This window comes from Acipenser ruthenus, chromosome 8 (assembly GCF_902713425.1).
Source record: "Acipenser ruthenus chromosome 8, fAciRut3.2 maternal haplotype, whole genome shotgun sequence".
Lineage (NCBI taxonomy): Eukaryota > Metazoa > Chordata > Actinopteri > Acipenseriformes > Acipenseridae > Acipenser > Acipenser ruthenus.
Window position 1 is genome coordinate 28,374,757 of NC_081196.1, and position 15,745 is coordinate 28,390,501.

The 15,745-nt window shown below is 37.2% G+C and overlaps 1 protein-coding gene across 3 annotated transcripts in view; it reads right to left on the reverse strand.

Annotated features, from left to right (window-relative positions):
• LOC117406847 (probable ribonuclease ZC3H12C) overlaps positions 1-15,745 on the reverse strand; it is a 78,069-nt gene that overhangs the window by 43,453 nt on the left and 18,871 nt on the right. The window lies entirely within an intron of this gene.

A 15,745-nucleotide genomic window follows, 5' to 3' on the forward strand; every position in this document is an offset into this window, starting at 1 on the left:
AGTAACTTAAACCCTGCACCTGTTTAAGAGCTGAAAACAATTTAAAAGGTCTAAATAAGCAAATTATTAGTTCAATTAAGGGTGTAGTTAAGTGATTGAGAGCTCAGCTGGAATGAAAACCAGACGACACAGGGGGTCCCCAGGACCAGGTTTGATCACCCCTGTTTAAGAGCATCCATTCGAATACATCTCACCAGATCTGATACACTATTACAACCTCAAGTTCAGTTTGATACATTTCACCTGTTTTCCACAAAGAATGACACTTTGTATCAAATATAAACCAACAAACATAAACTGCTAAATAAATCACCACATTCCTGTGAATGCCGAAAGAAGAAATATGTAGCAAAGTTTTAAATAATTTAAATTGCGTGTGGTGTGTTAATGTTGGTGTATATGTATTGGTATATGTATAAATGCTGTTGCCAAACAGTGAATTTATGGATTGAATTACCTCCAATTCTTCTAGACCATGGCATCGGGGCCATCGCACAAAAATACAAGACATGAAAACTACTAAAAACTAACAACTATTATTAATCGTTATATGGGGGGGGGGGGGGGGGGGGGGGGATGCATTGCCATTACGCAAGAAAACCATTGATTTATCAAAACATATAACAGCTAAATATCACACAGGCCTGTCAGCAGAAAAACTAAATTAATAGAAGAAGAAATAAAATTACTAAACATTTTACCTAGAGTTGGCTTCTTCTGAAAGAAATGCGTTACAGATTGGTTTCATCGTTTCATCTTTGACTATGTACAGTACCGAACCATCCACCAAATAATATACAGGACTACCAGCTGCTCCAAGGGCTGTACTAACGAGAACAAAAAATGGGATCGTATCCGAATTAACTTGAGCCGGATCATAAAGGTGTAATACTAAGTGGATCTGGATCAGGTTCCACTGATCCCTAATCTTGATCCAATTCTGTAGCTACAAGCGGCGTAACTAGGGAAACTGGCCAATGAGACGCGAACGTGTCTGTGTGGTGCAAAGTTTCAATAACCCGGCTGTCAAATATGTATACAGCCTGAGATCACAGTGATGTTACGAAGAAATGACAAAAACAAAAATAATAATATAAAAACATGTCGATTATGCCACTCTTAAAAATAAATCTTTAGATATATTTTGGTCGCCTCGGCTGCCTCAATATACGCTATACCCCTGATATACTGTATATACAGTGCCTTGCAAAAGTTTTCAGACCCCACACCAATTCTCTCATATTACTGAATTACAAATGGTACATTGAAATTTCGTTCTGTTTGATATTTTATTTAAAAACACTGAAACTCAAAATCAATTATTGTAAGGTGACATTGGTTTTATGTTGGGAAATATTTTTAAGAAAAATAAAAAAACTGAAATATCTTGCTTGCATAAGTATTCAACCCCTGTGCTGTGGAAGCTCCCAATTTACACCGATGAAAGAAATTGCCCTAACGAGGACACAATTACCTTACCATTGGCCTCCACCTGTGAACCATTAAAGTTGTGGTCACATTTTCTGGATAAAAACCCCACTGTTGAAGGATCATTGGTCAGGCTGTGAATCTGAAGGAAAATGAAGACCAAACAGCATTCTACAGAAGTTAGAGATAAAGTAATACAAATGCATAGATTAGGGAAAGGGTACAAAATAATATCCAAGTGTTTGGATATCCCAGTGAGCACAGTTGGATCAATAATCAAGAAGTGGAAGCTGCATCACACCACCCAGGCACTGCCAAGAAAAGGCCGTCCCTCAAAACTCAGCGCTCAAACAAGAAGGAGACTTGTGAGAGAAGCCACAGAGAGGCCAACAAACACTTTGAGCTACAGAGTTCAGTGGCTGGGAGTGGAGTAATGGTGCACCAGTCAACCATATCAAGAGCTCTGCATAACACTGGCCTGTATGGGAGGGTGGCAAGAAATAAGCCGTTGCTCAAAAAGTACCATCTGAAAGCACGTCTGGAGTTTGCCAGAAAGCATGAGAGTGACCCAGCTGCGATGTGGGAAAAGGTTTTGTGGTCAGATGAGACCAAGATAGAGCTTTTTGGCCAAAACTCAAAGCACTATGTGTGGCGCAAACCTAACACTGCCCATGCCTCAAGACACACCATCCCTACAGTGAAGTATGGTGGTGGCAGCATCATGCTGTGGGGATGCTTCTCATCAGCAGGGACTGGGCATCTTGTTAAAATTGAAGGAAGAATGGATGGTGCAAAATACAGGGAAATACTGCAAGAGAACCTGCTTCAGTCCGCTAAAAAACTGAAGCTTGGGAGGAAATTCACCTTTCAGCAGGACAATGATCCCAAGCACAAGGCCAAAGCAACATTGGAGTGGCTCAAGAACAAAAAGGTGAATGTCCTACAGTGGCCCAGTCAAAGTCCTGATCTCAATCCCATTGAGAATCTGTGGCACTATTTGAAAAATTGCGGTCCACAAGCGTCGTCCAACCAACCTGAACAACCTGGAGCAAATCTGCCAAGAAGAATGGGCCAAAATCACTCCGACACTGTGTGCAAAGCTGGTACATACTTACCCCAAAAGACCTAAAGCTGTTATTGCAGCGAAAGGTGGCTCTACCAAATATTAATTTGTGGGGGTTGAATACTTATGCAAGCAAGATACTTCAGTTTTTTATTTTTCTTAAAAATATTTCCCTACATAAAACCAATGTCACCTTACAATAATTGATTTTGAGTTTCAGTGTTTTAAAATAAAATATCAAACAGAACGAAATTTCAATGTACCATTTGTAATTCAGAAATATGAGAGAATTGGTCAGGGGTCTGAATACTTTTGCAAGGCACTGTATATATATATATATATATATATATATATATATATATATATATATATATATATATATATATATATATATATATATATATATATAGTAAATATGGACTGGAGAGGAGGGCTATAGTGGAAAATTATTGACCCGAGGGAGACTATTGTTACCGACAGGCTGAGGGTACTGCACCCTGGAGGTAACAGTAGTCTTCCTGAGGGGCATTTAATTTTCCACAATGAGCGGAGTCTGCAGTACATATTTAATATTAAATCACAGAATCGGCATTAAGCAGTTTTTTCATTCAGCCATTTTATCTTGTTGTTTGGAGTGGATGTGGAGGGCGTTCTTTTGAAAAGGGGCAGGACTGACAGTGATGTGAACCAATCACTTGACAGATGGAGACTATTGCCCATCGGTGTAAGGATGTGAGAGCAATTTTTATGCGTGTATATATATATATATATATATATATATATATATATATATATATATATAATGTCAGTAGTTGGAAATTCTGGCCTGTGATTGGTTAAATCTTCATCATAGGAGGAAAAATAGATTGAACTACTGTCCTAACATCTTACTTTTCAAATAAGCCATTGACGATCACTCTAGGACTTGTAGAACTAGAGAAATGCTGTTTGAAGTGGTGAGTGTGTCAGGGAAACCGAAATGGCGGCTTCCATGTATGAGGTGGCAAGTGTAAAAAAAGAAAAGCACTATTTTGAAAAGAGCTTTGAAACAGACTTTAAAGTTTTAAGTGTAAAAAGTTGTTAGGATGTTAACAATGAAAAGAAAAAATTACAGGCACTTTATTTAAACAGTTGTAGCAACACGTGGGGACGTATAACGCTAAAAAAACTAAACAAACAAACAACGAACACTACCCTTTCAAGCACGTGGATTTCTCAGAAAATAGTTTAGAAATGTTTAATATAACCACTTGTAAGTTTCTTTCAGCTTTAAAAAAAGTATTTACTGTAACTCACTTTCCTTTTTTTTACCACAGCAAAAACAAGACGGTAGGAAATATGTGTCTACATTGTACTACAGTGTTTATTATTAGTTTTCCATGATAAAAATAAGTTTGCTTTTTCAGTTCACCCATAAATGCAACACAGTGCCTCGGCTTTTTGTATGTTATACAAGGGAACGGTAACTCATATTAAACTGTGTAGAATATACACTATTAAAATTGAACGAAATGGTAACATGGAGTGCCGGTAAAAGTCAATGCCTTCAGCACAGCGAGTTACGTCCTCGCAGGCTCAAATCAAATCTAGGATACTGGTTGCTGGGCTGGTGGGCTGCCCAGCAACAATGCAATTGGCTGGTTTCCCGGCTCGGGGGGTTTAATTTACCGGTCAGGGATCTTGCCGCCTCTCGGTGCACTGCTCCCCCTGTCTGCCAAGCACTGAATTGCTCCCGGTGCGGTCTCAGTGATGACAGCTGTGTTCCTCCGAACAGTGCTGTTTGCCAAAAAACTTATTTTTTTGACCCTGTGGGCACAAAAAGTCACCCTCATGCCAGTAGCCACACAGGACAGTTCATACAATAAAAAACGTACAAAGGCAGCATTTTCTGAACAAATAGTTATTATTAAGTTAAACTGTGTTGTTTCTATCAGTGGCTAATAATTAGCTTTATGTATGAATCCTGTGCAAAATTACTCAACATCCTACACTTTGACCTTGCCCTCTACAAATTTGGCCTTGCCCTTTATTTTGCCAATTTAGAGCACTGTAACTTTTTTTTTTTTTACTTTAAAATTACAAAATTCCCTACGATATTTACATTTTATACTAAAAGGATCACATATTGCGATCAATATAATTAACCCCCAATATTTATTTTTAATTTGGGTACCACTAAAAGAAATTTGAAACATACCACACCGCAAATACAGTTGATGGTTTTACTATTATTTTCCGTTTCGCTTTAATGTTTTAGTACAGGGAGTGAGTTTATAGCAACCATTAAGTATTTTATTTAAAATCAATATTAAGTTTCAACTAACAGTTTAAAAGAAACAAGTGAAAATAGTGTTTCAATGTTGTTAATTAATTTTATGCATACGGACCATCTGTGTTTCTGTAGCTGTCTTCAAAGATGTCGGTGGAGCAAACAGCAGTGAGACTGTCTGTGTGAAAATTACAGGCTGCTTGTGTGGCAGGCAGAGAGAGATAGAGAGAGAGCGCCAAGCTGCTTCACTGAATAAGGATGGAAGTCCACATAGGAGGCTGGGAGACCTGCGGCCTGAAATCGGTTCCATGACCTGCAGAGCGTCGATATCCCCAGCTCAGCAGGCACCATTCTCACACAGTGCGTTGTGTTATGGGCACGTGTCTTTTTGAGAGGATCTTTGCGTTATTTGAGCAGAATTTTGCATATTTTGAGATATGTGCATGCGTCAGCGTTTCATGGAATTGTTATATATTTGCTTTGAAATAAGCTAGCCTCAGACGACTCATTTTGAAATATGCATTTAGAAACTAAAATTAAATGTAGACGCATTTAAAATCATCAACACTTATAAATCCTTCACCGTTTTCTGTACCCTACATGTATGCGTAATAGCAGTACAGTATTAGTAATAATTCTAGCACAAATTCGTAGTTCATTGCATTTCAACGTAATATTTTTTAATGATTGCATTTCCTTTTTTTTTTTACAAAAAGCCAGATTTCTTAAACACAACATACTTATTTAGTAGGTCGATTTTTAATCAGTATAAATATCAAAGTATTTAAAAATATATAGATTAAACAGATGGTTACTTAAGTATGTCTTATTACTAATGTTAGAACAACAATTTCATATGGTCTGTTTCATAAATGTTAGGAAATGGCCATTCACTTGATGTAGTTTGTATTTTGATTTTTTATACTGTTTTGATGTCTAAAAAGTACATTTAAATTGATAATACCGAAAGTTCACATTTAAACCACAGCGATGAATAAATTAATAGAATAAGTAATCACACAGACAAAATTCAATGAACCGCTGACGCATGCGCAGATCTCAAAATAATGCAATGGCTTTGTGTGTATTACAAGGCAGGACAATTGAGGGGTTCAAGATATTTCATTTAAATTAACCCAAAAACTAAAATCCAACAATTATATTATCCAACAACATACTGTTTTACAGATCCCCAGTATAATTGCTACCCGTCATATCTTTTTTATATATTAAAGATGAGGCCTTTGAATTTTAACTAGAATTTCAACAAGAATAAAAATATCTATCCAGAACTCAAGATGCAATACAGTATGTTATGTGTTATATGTTTTAAAATAGTTGTCATCAAAATGTAGAGCATCCCTGTGCAAGAGAACCTCTCCATTTCCTTGAACAGGCAGTATCATTTTACTTTATATCATCCAAAGAGTCTTTCGACATATTATGTTGCAGTATTTCCATGTTTTACCAGAGCACAACAGAACACAATACTGTACTGTGATCATACAAAAACAGCACTCAAACAATGTCTCTGCCTCAATGTCCTTTTCAAAAACAAATATGCTTTTTGAGAGCAGTTTACTTCATAAAATTGTGGGGTTAAACTGGTGCCTCGTCTCATGCTGAAGATAGTGGTGGATCGAAATATTATTATAGACTGCTCTGCAACTTTCTGGAATTGCTAGGTGTGCTGCAGGCACTTCACACAATTTTTATTTAATTTAAATAGGATTATCTTAACGCCATGTTTAAAATGCACTGCCAAGTATGCATTGTACTTGTTAGATCAGATTAAGCAATAAGTTCTGGCAACTTTCATAAGTTTCAAAACAGTTGAAAGGACTTGGCATACAAAAACAAAATCAATAAAAAATGTAAGTGAAAGTTAAAAATCCTTCAAGCCTTGTTGCTCTTAACAAAATTTCCATCATCAATCTTTTCAAGTTCAGTTGTACATGTGCCAATATTCCTACAGACACATTTGCAGTCCTATTACTATATTATAAATATCTATCAGTGCATTTGAATCTTTAGTGTATTTATGTTTGTAAAAATTGTAATATGCCATGGATGATCCTATTTAATGATCTGAAACAGCTTAAGATCAATTGAAATTGACCGCAATAAGATTTAAATGTAGAAGAAAAATCTGCTTTACATTTTGTTTTAATTAATTCATTTATTTTTATTTAGTAGTCAACAGCATCAGAGGACCACACAGCTCTGGGCAGCTTACAGGCAAGCCTGCAGGTGCCCGGCCAGTTTACAGGGGTCGCTGTTGTGCGGTGAGCCGAGGTCACCTTGGCTGACCTAAGCCCCCCCCCCACCCCCGGGCGGCGCTTGGCCAATTGTGCGCCACCCACCTGGGAGCTCCCGTCCACGGTTGGCAGTGGAACAGCCTGGACTCGGACTCGCCCTTACTGGATGCGCCACTCAGGAGCACCCTGCTTTACGTTTTAATCAAAAATTCCCTTACTGATTTGTTATACTATATTCAATGTAACACTTGTCATTCACTGAACCCCTCCTTTTATTCTATATGTTATACAATGTCCTATTATCCACAAAAGTACCAAAGATAAAAATACTGGCAAAAAAAATGCACTTGGGGACCGTAGGTTTTGTTAGTTTACAAACGAGAGGAGGCCATTCAGCCCATCTTGCTCTAAGATGCAAGATGGGCTGCATCTTGTTAGATCTCTAAGCTGCTATAAAAGGTACTAAAAAAAGGTGGTGGTGGTTTTATTTTAAAGTCACAATCCCATCACACAGAACATTAATACTAACTCAAAGTACAGGAAGGGGGTTGTGGAAGCATGCTGCTAATTCAACAAAGATTTCTCAGGCCTCTGAAGGTAACCACTGTTGCATTATTTTCAACTGCAGCTCTGGTGTGATCTAGGGGAGCATCAGGCTTCTGGACAGCCCCTAAACCTCATAGATTTCCATTAAAGGTAGCCTAGACACCTGCTGCTGATTTCTAAAGTAACAAGACTGTTGTTTATGATAATGAGTACCATACCAATAATGGTGCTACATAATGTTTTCATAAATCTACACCAAATCTGGAGGAACCATGTACAGTAGCAACCACTGCAGGCTGTCGAGGTGCTGTCAGGATCTTTGTAACATATAACCTATTACAGAAGAAGGATGTTTTGTGTTTGTCGGGTTACTGTTGTCTGGTGCTTCCTTTGTGCTATATATAAGCTTTAAAACAAATTTTAAAAAACAATGACAAACACTGTAGACTTTAGTTTTACTGTGATATTACTGATAATATGTAGTATTAAACATACTGTTATGTTGCATTCTAAAATCTATGAGTAGTTTGATTCTTCATGTACTCATATATAAATCATTTAAAAACTATGATCATTTTGGGGCTACCAAGTGTCGCATCCAGTAAAGGCGCTCCACGTGGAGTGCAGGATGCGCTCTATAGTCTGGATGTCGCGAGTTCGAGTCCAGGCTATTTCTTTGCCGACCGAGGACGGGAGCTTCCAGGGGGTGGCGCTCAATTGGCCGGGGGGAGGGAGGGAGGGTTAGGTCGGCCAGGGTTTCCTCGGCTCACCGAGCACCAGCAACCCCTGTAGTCTGGCCGGGCGCCTGCGGGCTTGCCTGTAAGCTGCCCGAGAGCTGTGTTGTCCTCCGACGCTGTAGCTCTTGGGTGGCTGCATAGTGAGTCCGCAGTGTGAAAAAAAGCGGTCGACTGACGGCACACACTTCGGAGGACAGCGTGTGTTCGTCTTCGCCCTCCCGAGTCAGCGCAGGGGTGGTAGCGGTGAGCTGAGCCTAAAAATAATTGGCCATTTCAGATTGGGGAGAAAATAATAAAAATAATTGGCAACGACTAAATTTATTTAAAAAAAAAAGGAAATACGAAGAAAGGAAAAGATCATTATGGCACAACTATCAATTATTAGTAATTGCTGGTACAGTATAAACATTTCATTGCGGTCTTCTAATTTCAGTGTACTGAAAGAAGATTTATTTTAAAATACAATAGTATTCAGGGCATAACAGGAGAAAAATGCCTGTTACTGGAGAGAAAGCCATGTCAAAAACTCTTGGCCCTTATGGGATTACCCCTGCTGTTAGACCAAATGCAAAAATGGTTTCCATTGTAAACGCTGTTTTCTTTACAAAGTTTTCATTAGGTCACAGTCACGTTTTGAGCATCTCACAATTGACTAAGCTAGCTGTGGATATGACCATCTCTTTTCATGCGTTTTCTTTTATCTGTTCTAAATACAAAAACTAAATTAGTATGGGGATATGGGAATCACCTATTTTGTGCAATTACATACTTACAAATAGCAAATGACAACCCATACACAATACTGTTTATGTATTATAAATTGTATTGGGCTTTTCAGTTTGGCTTCAACAGTAAGGGTTCTCCTGTGCTTGAGAAAGAAATCCATCAATTATATTAATTTCACAAAACTTCATAAAGTCACAAATACATATATTGTAGGTATTAACCCTTCCCCCTTACAAACTGCTGAAACAAGGAGAACTTTAAATCACAAGTATTGGAAGTCCAAAGTACCCTTCCCCTCACACAACAGAGAACCAATAAGACACCAATCCTTTAGAAACACAGTCAAAGGGCTGTCGGAAGCCATTTTTTGCAGGTCACTTTGCACAGACATCACATAATTAAATATGTAGTGATCAATACATTTCTACAATAGCTTTTGTATATTTAAGAATTTGGTACCTTATAAGGGGATGCTGAATATATTAGTCGATGTTGAATAGATCAGTCTGCAGGTGTTTCAAGTAATAAACCACATATTTGAAAAACAGAGATGGGTTGTTTTTTTCCTTTGTTTACAGGTTTGCTTCCCTGACCAGCAGTGGAGAGTGTGGATGACATTCATGATATCCTGCTCCCGAAAGTTGTAATGGGATTCAAAAAGCGAGAAGCTTTTGTGCCTGCAGCTGAAACTACCTTGGAAAACAAATGGAAAGCCAATACGTTTGCAACAAAGTAAATGTAATAAAAAGTCAAACAGGATTTTTTTAGCACATTCAGATTGAATATTTGGGACACATCAACTTCTTGTCTTACAGGTCAATTCATAAAGACTGTGTCTACTTGGTAGAACCAAAGTCATTGTATGTATCTTGATCTTAATTGTATTATTACTTGTACTATGATTCTTGAAATGTATTTTTGTTTACGACTGTAAGTCACCCTGGATAAGGGTGTCTGCTAAGAAATAAATAATAATAATAATATCTGGTAAGGTTTCAAATATGGGTAAAACAAGCTGTATTCCCATCGCAAAACTTTTAAGATGTCATAAGACCATAGACAAGTTGCCTGTGATGAATGCAATAGTCCCATCTGCCGGTTGGCACAATGATTCTTTTTGATTCCCTCTTAAGTGTCTATAGCAGGTAACTACAGCTGGGGAGCTGTTGTAACCAGTTCTGTAGATCAGACAACAGTATGTTGTCAGCCAACAAAACACAGCATAATTAAAATAACTTCACAAGATGCAAATAACTTCAAATGATCTATAGTATTTTAGTCAGTGCCAGATATATTAATGAGAAATTGGAGTTTTTGTGAAAGGAAAATGGCATATGATCGAATGGTTTGTAAAGTAAAATGTATAGTGAAAAAATATATGTATTGGTCTATTCAGTGGAATCAGTGGTTAATTTCACTGGACATCATTGGAACTTGTCAGAAAGAATCATAGAATACAGTACAGCGAAACAGCTCTATTAGCCAGTAAAAGAACTAACGAAATGTGGCCTTAATGGGGGTGGGACCTTACCACTGAAGGCGTATATAATTTCTTGTAACGAATGAATACTTAATATCTTAAAAAGTTCTTAACTTATGACATTTATTTATCTGGTTGAAATTACATATTAGTTTTCTTTTATGAAAACTGTTCTAATGTACCCTTTTAGTTTCTAATTATATTTTTGGTTTATCTAAATCACATGGGCAAACTCTCAAGTGAATATTATATATATATATATATAATTGGTAGTTTACAGCATTTTGGTATTATTTTGGAGTAGTAATGTAAGAAAGGTTTGATACTTTTGGGATTCCAGACAGTGGCCTTAATATATAAAGTGACTTTACATTGCTGTCAATAGGAGAAGATCTGGACTAACAAACTGGCCTTAATATACTGTATAAAGACAATAACTATACAGTCTACTTCAAACATCCTTAATATTGCAGATATACTGTATTTGGTAGTCAATGTCAAGGTCACCAACAGCTTATTCAAAAATATTCAGAAACAAACCTTGAGTGTTAGTGCTTAATTAAGTGTGGCTAATTGTTGTTCATATCAAGAAAGCTCCTTAAGTGAGGACTAACACTCAAGTGCAGTTTCTGAATATGTCCATGTGACAGAAATACAATGATTCTTGGTTGTAAATCTCCCTCCCGACCTCTGAGGGCGCTAAGCAGTGAGAACAGAGTTCCCTGGACAGGCTGGTCTGACAGTTCTTTCCCAGGGTTCAAGGGAAGCCGGCCAGCTAGGAAGGGGGTGAGACTCCATTGCAATTGACCTGGAAGGGAAACAACGTGGCAGCCGCAGATTGGACAGGCAGTTGCACTCGTTTACCAAGGGGTCATGTGTGATGGCATAAAAGGGGACGGAGAATCGTAATCTGTTCCTTCGCATTGGTTTGAATTGCTAGAACCAAGAAGGACTGTGAGAGACCCGTATTACAAATAGTGTATTGTGAGTGTTGTGTTTTGTTTGTTTGTAATTGTCTTGTCTTGTACGTTACTAAACAGCTAACCCAGTTCCGGAGCTGTTGCCAAGGACCAGCACTAAACCGGAAACAGCACTTCACCATTGTCACAAATATAAACTTGTATCACCCACCACGAGCACTACTGCACGCACCCAGGACTGGTGACCGTGTTTGTATTATTTGGGGCGGATATTGTTTGTTTATTATTTGGGACTGTATTTCTCCTTGTTATTTACCCCGTGCAGTACACATTGGTGTGTATTGCCGGGGGATTATTGTTTGGTTGCCAGACCTGGAATATAAATAAAATAAATGCTTTCCAAACTGGATTACAAGACTCTGTCCGTTTAATTACCGCACTGCATCACTCCTGCACCTGTTTCCACTCAGCCACTGTCCGTTAGTATTTCAGACGGATAATTTGTCAAAAGTTTGTCACAATATATATATAACATTTATACTGCAAAAGTCTACCAGAAGCCATAATAGTAGTACAGCATTTCATGTTAGATTTCGAAAATATTACATTTTTCAGTTTTTTGTTAAGTATGGAAAACTACAAAGTGGTATGTAATTCAATACGTTAACGTAATATTATTCAGCAGGTTTCATTTGACTTTATGAAGCAAAATGAGTTAATTCTATAGGGTGATGCAAAACTTTTGACCATAGCTGTCCAGGGAATAGTGAATGCCTCAAACCCACACTTTCACAAAGTGTGGGTTTGTTAGGTCACATACATTTAATGCATGTGGTCTACGAAAAACAGATGTATACTTCAATAGGTAGCTTGCACTTCACCTCCCCAGTTTCCTTGTAAACAAACCTGCTTTTTGTCACTGAAAATATATACTACAACTACTGATCTGTTACTTCACTAATTCACTGTTTTTTAATATTTCAGGGTTTTTTTATGTGCAAGTCAGATGGAAAAATAGACAGGCCTTTAGACAAACAGAGACATTATATGATGATAGCCCCACTTTAGGGTTATCAACATACACAGCAAGCCAGAAACTTCATCAATAAACAACCCTTTAAGATTTTTCTTTGTTACTGTGAAGTGTCCGATGTTTTTTCATGAGTTTGTTTCAAACACATGTAGGCTATAAAACACATTTTAGAAATAATCTTTACTACAATATTTGACAGCATTTTTTCTGAAACCGACGAGGCTCATCAATTCTCCAGCTGCTACAGGTTCTTGATATTCCCTCTGAAATCTATATTTTCTGATTGTATTCTCCTATCAATAAATTAATGCTTACATGCTTGTAAATGCTTTAGAAAGGATTTTAATAGAACAAAGCCAATTGTCATTTTTATTGTGGCACAGCAGGAGGACCAACGTTCCGTTCATGTGGGTGTCAAAAGGTCAATACAGGTTTCAGTGGTGAGTTTTCCCTCAGTAAAGTTAATGTGGGGGAGGCTACTTACCTATACAAGTAGTCAGAATAGTAAGGCATTAAGAGCAAGTATATGCTCAACATATTTGTGGCTTAAAGGGAATATTTATAGGTCTTAACAAAAAAAGTTTATCATAATTGCGTAGTTTTCCCATACTCCGCTGCATTGCACTGCTTTTTGGATGCAGTTTGAACATTAAAAATATAATACATCACCCTGCTCTTGCCTTCTGCCAGTTCTGTTGTCAATTCAACACATGTCGTCTTTCTATTCCTTATGGATATTATCTTCAAGTATTGCTCATCCTTGTTAGACAGCTTTTAGGGTCTTCCAGTGCTGGGTTTGTCAATTACAGATGATGTGTCTCTGTACTTGTTGATTAATGCTTCGGATACCACACCTTGAAAATCAAGTGATGCAAGCTATTTCACTTATTGTTTTTCCTTCTTTATGCAAGTCTAGGTTGTTATAATAGTAGAAAACACTAGTGGAGGCTTTGAGTAAATTGTTGATGCTCATAATGTATCAGAGTAGAAATGCAACATGTCTGAAGGTCTTTTCACACTGAGTGTGTTGCGTCAAGGCGTCAAAGTCCTGCGTAAACTTAATTTTTTAGAATACTATACATCATATGGAGGCATTAACACTGGACGTGTCGTGTAAAACCGACGGTGTTAAAAATAGACCTTGTCCTATTTTTCTGTGCGCGTTGGACGTAAATTTGTCTCTCTAACCAGTCACACTCCAGCTTTAGCCCACTCGTTGGCATTACAACAAACATCAACAGGTAGCCCCTACTGTATTTCATTAACAGAAGCAGACATCGGCCTAATGAAAATTAGCTATTTAAAACAGTAGATATTGGCAACATGAAAAGTTTCCTTGAAGATAATGGAAACAAATATAGCTACAGTAAAGAAAACAAGAAAACTCTTTCAAGGATTAACAGCAACACAAAATGAGACCCGACATGTTAAAATACCTCCCTCTGAATTAAATGAATACATGTATATAATCTTCATGTTTATGTACATTTTACATTATTTAGTTTTAGGACAGACAGTAAATACATAAATGATCAGTCATCAAAATGCTTACTACTGTACTTATTTGTAGAGAAAGGCGTGAGTACGGAGCCCTGTGTTTCAAACACAAACTGTATCTTTAAACTGAATAGTTGCATAAAGTTTACTTTTTTAAGATTAAGAACTTAAAGTGCTATAGTGAACCACAAGTAAAGTACTATACTGTTGCTGTTTTACTTATTTTGCATGTCTTGTGACTCAGATGTAGTTAAAAACTAGGGATGTACCGAATCCAGGATTCGGTTTCGGATTCGGCCCTAATACCTACTTTTTGAGCAGGGTTCGGATTCGGCCGAAGACCGAATCCTATATCTGCCTAGACGCACATCGAATTTAACCCAATGTGTGCAGTTCTTTAAATAAAAGACACGAATCCGGTATTGAACGTAACTGGTGTATTTAATAACAAGAACACGTTTGATGAACACTGTTGCAGCTCTCAACTCCCTAAATTACTGGTGGCGCACGCACTAAACAGACGCAGCTGCTGAATGCAAACATACCGCCGTATGCAGCAGCACATTCACGTCACACTTTTCATGTTATGCAGTAAACCTGCAATATATATTAACAGCAAAATGTTGTAGACTTTTGTGCTTTGTCTGTCAAACGTGTTCTAGAGAGATAATACTGAGATTAAAAAAATAAATAAATAATAATAATAATTGGTGCACAGAAATATATATATATATATATATATATATATATATATATATATATATATATATATATATTTATTGTAATGTGCCAATACAAGTTGAACCATTTGGGAACTGTTGTGTTTTATTAAACTATTTTGTAGCCTATTTGATATGTGTTGCACACACGGTGCATTTAAATTAACGTGGGTTTTATTTCGCAGGGAGATTCAGGTCAATCATCAGGGTATTTTTTTTTCCTCGTAGCTTTCAGATCAGGTGACACAGGTTGAAACGTCATTAAAGAACATAGTGGGTTAGGCAAAGATGCAGCTCTCCTTTCTTGTAAAGGTAAAGTAAACGGTTCTGTATTTTGACGTTTCTATTGTGAGGGGAGGGGGCTAGTGGTAAATTGTGTAAGTTTCAAACTGAAATCATATTCAGGGTTATATTTCTATTAGGTAATAAAAAATACTATTAACTAAAAGGTTCAAGATTATAGATTGTGTGCGTCCCTTGTTAGTAGCTGCCAGTCATTCAACAGTTTCCTTCAATTTTCTTCACAGTTTTTGTAGATTCAGTATTCGGTTTGGTATTTGGTCGAATCTTTTGAGATGGATTCTGTATTCAGCTGAATCCCAAAAACCTGGATTCGGTGCATCCCTATGATGGAAGAGCTTGCGGGACCAGTTTTCTCGAAAAAAAAAGGAGCAAAAAACAGAGTGGGCAGGCAGTAAGAAATATAAAACCATGGAAATACATGCTGCAAATGCAGTTTTTGGAGCAGCATTTGGAAATGAAAAGGTAGAGAACGTAAACAGTCAGCAGTAGGATTATTATTATTATTATTATTATTATTATTATTAATAATAATAATAATAATAATAATAATAATAATAATCCATTTTTTTCTTATTTGCGCTGTGCTCTTTTATTTATTTGTTTTAGCTATGGCTGTTTAGGTTTTTATTTTAAGGGACAGTGCTCAGTTTCTTGCGTTCTAATTATTTGAATGCCGTTGATGTGAAAGCAACTTGACTGTGTCAAAATACCCTGGACGCTGACGCTTTAACACGACGCGCTCAGTGTGAAAAGGCCTTTACTGAGC